Genomic DNA, 8,742 nt, shown 5'->3' on the forward strand with positions numbered 1-8,742 from the left:
CGCTTCAATAAACTATTTTTTGACATCTTGAAAGTTCTTAACGTCATTAAGACCCAACGTATAATCTAAAACCTGAACCAGAATAGAAATGAAAGAGCAAGATACATACCTTCAAGCTCGTTTCAGTTATGGCTTCAAGCCACGATTGCTTTCTATTGGTACACTTAGGTTTTAACAGTTATAACTGGATCATGGGAAAGATGTTTCGATGTGGATTAGGATGAAAACATTTTTCGGCCAAGCCATTAAAGATGCCGTAGTTAGCATAAGCGCATACAAAGAGAATATAAGAAAAAAATTTCCATCATTAAAGATGCCATAGTTAGCATATCCGCTTACGAAGAGAATATAAGAAAAAATTTCCATCATTGATTATCCCATTACCAATGGTGGCACTATTTTGCTTGAAAAGGAAATGGAATTTGAAAGCGATCAAAACTCAAAGTTATAAGAGAATATTTACCGCCGTCCCCACTTTGATGATTTGTTTTTACTACACAAAGAGGATATTTGACAAATCGAAACTCCTGAACATATTAACAAAGTGTAGGAGATGAAAGAAAAATTGACTATAAATCTAAAAAAGCTCCTCGACAACTTAGGCAGCATTACTTAAGTAGGTCACCAAAGGTTCGAATCATGCCGAAAATATCACAAAACAATTTCAGCGGTGTTCGTCTCCTTGCTAATGTTGACGACATTTGTGATCAGTGTTGCCAATACAGAAGAAAAAAATTCTAAAAAAATTCTAAAAAAATTTTAATTTCTTAAAAATCGATACACGGTTATGTCATAACTGTGTATCGAGCATACACTAAAAGAAAAATTAATGCCAAATGTGCTGTTATCCCGTGTTTTATAAAAACAATTCGGTATAATATAGATGATATAAAGCGTTTAGTGTCGTTTGAAATTGAACAAAATAATATTGAAGACGAAGCGACTTTATTATCAGTGTATAAATGGAAGCTATACTTAAATTCGAGCCGATTTTTTGTATGAGAGACTAAGTATTCTCCATTTGTCAATAATTATGCAGGGTTTTTCTTTATTGGCAGACCAGGGCATTTGTTTGTGTTGTTAATTCATTTGTAGTTTATTCCAGACTGACTGGTAAATTTGAATATGAGTACAATGTAATAGCGAATACAATAAAGAATGAAATATCAAAAAGGAATAGTAAAAACTAATATACACAAAAGGGAATAGAGAACACAGTGTTGCAATACAAATAATGGTTGTGACTACTTCGTACTTTCCAACACCTCCCCTCGAAGTAGGACGTCCTCTATAGAATCTCGGCCACGCCCAGTTCTCGAATATGTTGTTGATGCTTACTGGAACCAAGGCCCTTCATCTCAAAGGATTCTGCCAAAGACTTCTTTATGTGGCATAGCTGTTCCTTATCGTCCGTGGCTATTAATAAATCATCAACGTAAACAGTGACTAGCGTGATCTTCTCACCTTTCCTGTTTATGAATAAGCAAGGGTCCTGTTTCGATGGTATTAATCCAAGTTGTTGTAATCTGTGACTCAGTTTCTGGTACCACAGTAGGCCTGATTGTCGTAGACCATATATTGCCTTGACGAGTCTGCATACTGGATTTTTATATTTCTTCAAATTCCTGAGCCACGCTTCCGCAATTTCAACGGCTTTCTGATTCTTCTCCTTGCTTGTTCCAACCGTTTCTCCTCGTGACAATTTGTGCAAGACTTCCTCCAAATAATCAGGTACATGCATGAAGACTCTTTCCTTAAGATCTCCATTCAGGTATGCTGTCACAAAATCCATCTGATGGATTTCCAGGTCATTTTCGACAGCTACAGCAGACATTAGTCGAATGGTCGACGATCGAACGACGGGTGAGTAGGTGTCCGAAAAATCCTCCCCTGGCCGTTGGGAGCACCCTTTTGCGACTAGACGAGCTTTCTTCTTATTGTCCATTTTAGTGCGAAAAACGAATCTATTGGCAATCACCTTCTTGTCATCTGGTTGTTCGGTAATTTCCCAAGTACCATTTAATATCTGTGCTAAAAATTCGTCTTCAATTGCCAGTCGCCATTTTAGACCATCTGGGGAATTCATCGCCTCGCCACAGGTAGTAGGTTCGTCGTTAAAAACGGCATTAATGAATTCGCAATCTTCAAACCCCTCGAAATCATCCATGTCCTCTTCACTATCCTCTATGGCGTCAGCATTTGTGTTCTGGGTCTGAAATGTATCATTTGCGTTTTGAGATGATGTCTGGGACTGTCGTTCTCGCTGTTCCGGGTACTCCTGTTCTCCTATTGGCATTTCATACTCGTATTGTGGCTCCAAGTCTTCTCTGATTATTGGCTCAAACGCTTCTCCATAAAAGTCTTCTGTAAACTTGACGTCACGGCTAACAATTACATGACGTTTCTTTGGCGACCACAAACGATATGCTTTCGCCTCTTCAGAGTAACCCACCAAAATACATTCATCAGAACGCGAATCCAATTTCCCATTCGTCTTATCCTTGATCAAAACGTATGCCCGGGTGCCAAAAGTTCTCAAGTGTTTAATCGATGGAGTCTTACCTGTCCAAATTTTTATTGGTAATTTTCCATTCAATGATCTAGTGGGACATCGATTTCTTAAATAATTAGCGGTGTTTACGGCCTCCGCCCAAAATACCGGAGGTACTCCTGCCTGTTTCATCATGCACCTAGCCATCTCTAGCAACGTCCGGTTTTTCCTCTCCGACACGCCATTTTGTTGCGGCGTATGAGGTGCCGTCAACCTTCGTCTAATGCCGGCCTTTTCCAGGTAATCATCGAATTCTTTATTTAGATATTCGGTGCCGTTATCCGATTGGAGAAATTTAATCTTTTTGCCAGTTAATAGTTCCGATGAACTCTTAAATTTCTTAAAAGCACCCAGCACGTCAGATTTCTGCTTCAAGAAATGGACTTCACAGTATCGAGAATAGTCGTCGATGAAAGTGACAAAGTACCTTGCGTTCGAATGTGAATTAACTCTCATGGGGCCACAGACATCACTATGAACCACTTCCAATAATTCACTGGTACGATTATCACCTCGACTGCTGAAACTATTTCGTGTCTGTTTCTCACTCAAGCACACCGCACATGTTGACAATCGTTGGCCTTTCTTGATTTCAATCCCATGTGCGCCCTTAGTATCGGCAAGCAATTTCAAATCATGTTCATTAAGATGGCCTAATTTCTGGTGCCACAGGTCGATCTCACCTATTTTCTCTTCAGCTGAATTAACAGAGTCAATCGAGTTTATAAAGTAAAGATTACCTTTACGAGTTGCTCTGCAAACTTCATTTTTACCGTCCATTATAAAGGCTTCATCCCTATGGAAGTGCACCTGGTATCCCTTATTCGTCAGTTTTGAGATGGACAGCAAATTGGTGCGTAAATCTTTAACATACATTACGTCTCTTATTATAAAAGGTTGCATTTGCCCTTTGTTAGCAACTTTTATTTTGACGTCACCAATACCAGATATTTCGCTCATCTCACCGTTTGCCAAACATAAGCTTTTCCTTATGCTTTTCATTTTAACAAACCCTTCTTTGTATGCGCTCATATGAGAGGTGCAGCCGCTATCCAAACACCATTCGCTAGAGATGTCAAAACAATTTAATGTCACATCAACACAATTAAACAGCGACTTCTCTTTTCTGCCCTCGCTCTCCTCAGCATGGTTTGCGTTTGATCTGCAGTTTCTGGCATAATGCCCAAATCTTCCACATTTGAAACAACCCTGTTTTTGCCTTTGCTTTTGTGCCTTTGCATTTTCGACTTTATCCTCTCTCGCCGCTCTTTCAAATTTTCCGTTGACGTTGTTTTTCTTTGGCCTTACATACATTGCATTTTGCTCATCTCGTTCTGTTTTTGCTTTACGTGATTGGTCCTCTTCGAGTATTTTCACTCTCAACACATCGGGCGTTGGCAGTGCATCCCTTGTCTCCAATGCACATCGAAATGTCTCGAACGAGTCTGGCAAGCTGTACAGAAGCAAAATGGCCAGTAAATCATCTCCGATGGTTACATTGATTTCTTTGAGTTTGGTCACTGCGTCGAAGAATTCGTTCATATGATCGCGAGCACTCTCACCCTCCTTCATACGTGCCAAAGCAACACGCTTTAGTAACGTTGCCTTCCTGGCAGGCCCCTTCGACTGGAATGTGGACTCCAATTTCAGCCATATATCCCTAGATGTTTTACACTCGGATATGAGCCCCAATTCCGATGGTGCCATTGATAACAAAATATCCGCGCTAGCTTTCTGGTCGGCGATCTTCCATTTCTCGATTTCGGCAGCTTCAGCTAACGGGCATTGTGATGCGCCACTGACATATGCCCACAAGTCATTTTTTATAAGAATTGCACGAATTTGCAATTTCCATGTATCGTAATTCTGGGAATTTAAAGGCTCAATCCGTATTACGTTGCCCGACATATTTATTTTTCATAACCGTACTCTTCGCAATTAAAAATCGATTTAATTCTTTACGCGTCTTCTTGAAAACGGAGCCTGGGCCCATAACCTGTTGTTAATTCATTTGTAGTTTATTCCAGACTGACTGGTAAATTTGAATATGAGTACAATGTAATAGCGAATACAATAAAGAATGAAATATCAAAAAGGAATAGTAAAAACTAATATACACAAAAGGGAATAGAGAACACAGTGTTGCAATACAAATAATGGTTGTGACTACTTCGTACTTTCCAACAGTTTGGGGGAGCTATATCAGGTTAAAAAGCGAGTTGAACCACACTAGGAGGTCTTAAATAAATAAAATAATTGCTCTTTCTAGCGCAGGATTCACTAATAGAAGGTTATGAATATCATTAACGATGTCAAATCTGGAGAATGAATATGTCATCAAAATAAAAGAAAACATAAACAAAGAATGAATGTAAAAAGAGAGCAAGTTGACATCATCAATGACAAAAACTGCCAAAAATTAAAAAAATTTTATGTCGACTGATCGCTTGGCTTAACCTTGTTCAATGAATCCTGCTTCTAGGGCTTAAATCGGGTATAGAGCAATTTGTACCATACTTGCCTATCCCACACGCAAGCATGTATGTGCCTTCGCTGGATCTTATGGCACACTCTATCGGAACCATCCCGTGCCGTTCTTAAATCTCAGAAGAACTCCCAGAGGTATGTTCGCAAGATCGCATAACCGCCTCCCTCAAGGTCTCGATAGTCTCCTTCTCAACATCATCGAGAAGTCATAATGGGGTATTCCCATGAATCTTATATGACTTCAAAACAGCTGACACGTCTTCCTACATTTACGGTATGTTTACGAGTGCATAACCAGGCACACCTCTTGGCTTCAGCTAGAAAAAGAGAAAATTTCTTTAAAATGTTTGTTGTTGGAAAAAATTCATGGAAATTTTGTCTTTAAAGAGAAGTAACCCTTGTTTTTTGAAGGCCACCGTAGCGCAGAGGTTAGAATGTCCGCCTATGATGCTGAATGCCTGGGTTCGAACTCCTGGCGAGACCATAAAACAAAATTTTTCAGCGGTGTTTTTCCCCTCCTAATGCTGGCAACATTTGTGAGTTACTATGCCATGTAAAACTTTTGAGGAAAGAGGTGTCGCACTGCGGCACGCTATAAAAAGGAGGCCCCTTATCATTGAGCTTAAAATTGAATCGGATTGCACTCATTGATATGTGAGAAGTTTGCCCCTGTTCCTTAGTGGAATGTTCATGGCCAAAATTTGCATCCCATGTTTCTTAATGGAATGTTCATGGGAAATTTAGTAGTAGTAAAGTAAGAAATTTCATAGAAATTTTGTCTTTAGAGAAAATTTAATGGATATATTATCTTTTGCCTTGATTCAATTTCTGTATTTATTTTCAATAAAATAGGTGGTAAAAATTTAGCCCTTTCCAAAAAAAAAAATCGAAAGTTTTCAACCTTTTTTTAATAGGATCAATCAAAAAATTAATTAAAAAATATGGTTTTTAATTAAATATACAATTTTTTTTAATTACCCTTGTCAAAAAAGGTGATTGATATTATCGATTTTATGATTGAAAATTTTAAAAATTAATTGGGTCAATTAATTTTTTTATTGAAACCGATTTATATTTCTTAGCTCGCTTTTACTAGTTTTTTTATTATTAAATTTACAAAATTCTAATAACTGTTGTAATCTTTTATTAAAAATTGTGATTTTTTTTAATTTTCTAGAATTTTCCTTCTAAAATTCTAATAACTGTTGTAATCTTTTATTAAAAATTGTGATTTTTTTTTTATTTTCTAGAATTTTCTTTCTGTATAAAGCCTTCGTCTTCAAACTTCCTCTATATATATATTATGAGACTACTGCAAACCAAAAACAACAACCCTACTTACCCATTGCAACATTACAAAAAACTACATTTGATGTATATGATATTGTAATTTTTATAAATATAATTTTATATGGTTCTGTCAACGAACTTTTGAGTATTGAGTCTCAAATGCAAAAACAAAAACAAAAAAAAAAACAAAGATTTTATTTATTGTTGATTTTTTTTTTAATTTAATTATAATTTTTTGTTTTTTGATAGAGAAACCACTATTTGAGAGACTTTTATGTGCCATTGTTGAAATATTTGAAAAAAAAACAAAAAATAATAATGTTGTATTTAATTTTTAATTTTGTTAAGTGAAAATTTCTCATCTCTTCAATATATTGTTGCCACTGCAATTCACTTTGGGCTAACCCTACGAAAAAAAAACAAAAAATAGAAAATAATAATAAACCATTTTTTTTTGTAAAATGTGGGCAATTTTGCAAATAATGTTGCTTAAGAAATTTCTTTGGAAAACTAATGCTTCCAAAAACCCCTGCATATTAACGCAACAACAGCCAATGATACTTCCCAGTGTTAACGTTTTCTTGTTAAGAACATTTTTCTGAATTAAAATTGAAAGAAAAAGGAATCCATTTCAAATGGGTTCCTGGATATGGCAGAGATTTTTCACAAAGTTATCAAAGGCTATAATATTGGTGAAGGTCCAGCGGTTGAGACTGTTAAGATTTTGTAGTCCATGTGTATGATGGATTCAAAATATAACTCAATGTTCTTCATTACTGTGTGTTCAATTTATTTTTATTATTATAATTATATATTACATCATTGAAATATTTATACGTTTTTTGTACATACCCACATTTTTTTAATTAATTTTTTAAATTAATTTTCTATAACTACATACATATACACATGCATATATTTACATAACTACATAATATTTTTGTAATTGCCACAAAGGAAAAAACAAAAAAAAAAACAAAAAACAAATCAGAAACAGAAAACAAAAGACAAATGAAATTTTTTTTAGTTTAATAGAGCAACAAAGCGAGAAATTATTAACGAAAAAAGATGATTATATTACAATTTAAGAAAGTATAACTTGTTCTTAAAATATTAAGGCTTTAAAAAAGAAAACAAATTATTAAGAAACCGAGAAACACACACAAAAGAAAAAAAAACAAAAACAAAAACAGCAACTACATCCTATATAAAATAATAATAAAAAATAAATATTTATATAAATATAGAGAACTATATATTTAATTTAATTTAAAACATTTACTCTATACATCTTATATACATATACATATTATATATATATATATATATATACATAGTAAACGGAACTAAAGTAAATAACATTAATAATTATTACAACAACAATATTTATATTAACTTATTATTTAAGTTATTTGTATATTTACATATGATACACATATTAAACTAATGATGTTATTGTACATTTCCTAAAAGAGTAACAGAAACAAAACCAAGAGTGTGTAATTAATATTTAAGGAAATATATACGCCAAATTATAATGGAAACAGAAAGTCATCGTACCAGAATACGAGTGGTATGTTCGTTCAAGACCAAAGCGAAAGGGACTCGATTTAAGATGAAACCAGTAAGGAAGATGAAACCAAAAGTCGGGCGGTGCCGGATGTATAATACCCTACACCCATCCTATAAGTACAATGTGGAAGCTATAGCCAATTCTGAACTGTAATAACGGGCCCTCGGGCAAATTTCATGCAGACAAAATTTCAGCGTAACAATCACTCGTAACGTAAAAAAAAACTTCAGTACGGGCCGGGCCCACCTGGAAATTATTTTTTAAAGATAATTTTTTTTTGTAATTTTTTCTAAAGACAAAATTTTTGTAAAACATAATGTCATTTAAAGTTTTCTTAAGAGTAAATTTTAATGAATTTTTTTAAGGACACTAAATTTCAGCGAAGAACTATCTATAGACCTCGAAATTGTTTTCCAAGCCAGAATTTAATTAAAATTTTGCATTTTGCGGCATTACATTTAGGATAAATATTTTTTAAGTCTCTTTATCATGCTTATCTGTGCCAAAGCGACCACAATTTTCAAAACAAAAAATTGAAGTATATTTAACAATTTCACAGTAACAGAAGAATTTTGGCAATTTTCGATTTTCAAAAAAAAGTGGGGTGGGCCCCCCCTCAAAGAAAAAATCCTGGCTATGTCCCTGATGGGAGCTATATCGATTTTCAAAAAAAAGTGGGGTGGGCCCCCCTCAAAGAAAAATCCTGGCTACGTCCCTGATGGGGGGGAGCTATATCTAATTCCGAACCGATTTTGAGCAAACTTCTCAGATAATGTGATAGTAGTCGAGGAAAGCGTTTTGGCAAGATTGGTCAAACAATGCGCTTGCAGTGGCTCTTGGG

The 8,742-nt window shown here is 35.1% G+C and overlaps 1 protein-coding gene across 1 annotated transcript in view; it reads left to right on the forward strand.

The window, feature by feature from the left end:
* Nucleotides 1-6,466, forward strand: part of LOC106087204 (SH2B adapter protein 2) — a 33,808-nt gene extending 27,342 nt beyond the window's left edge. Inside the window, exon 7 of the transcript XR_009396880.1 lies at nt 6,289-6,466. The gene's annotated coding sequence lies outside the window, so the exon portion shown is untranslated. The remainder of the gene's footprint in view (nt 1-6,288) is intronic.
* Nucleotides 6,467-8,742: the final 2,276 nt, after the last annotated feature.

Source organism: Stomoxys calcitrans, chromosome 2 (genome assembly GCF_963082655.1).
Source record: "Stomoxys calcitrans chromosome 2, idStoCalc2.1, whole genome shotgun sequence".
In the NCBI taxonomy this organism is placed as follows: domain Eukaryota; kingdom Metazoa; phylum Arthropoda; class Insecta; order Diptera; family Muscidae; genus Stomoxys; species Stomoxys calcitrans.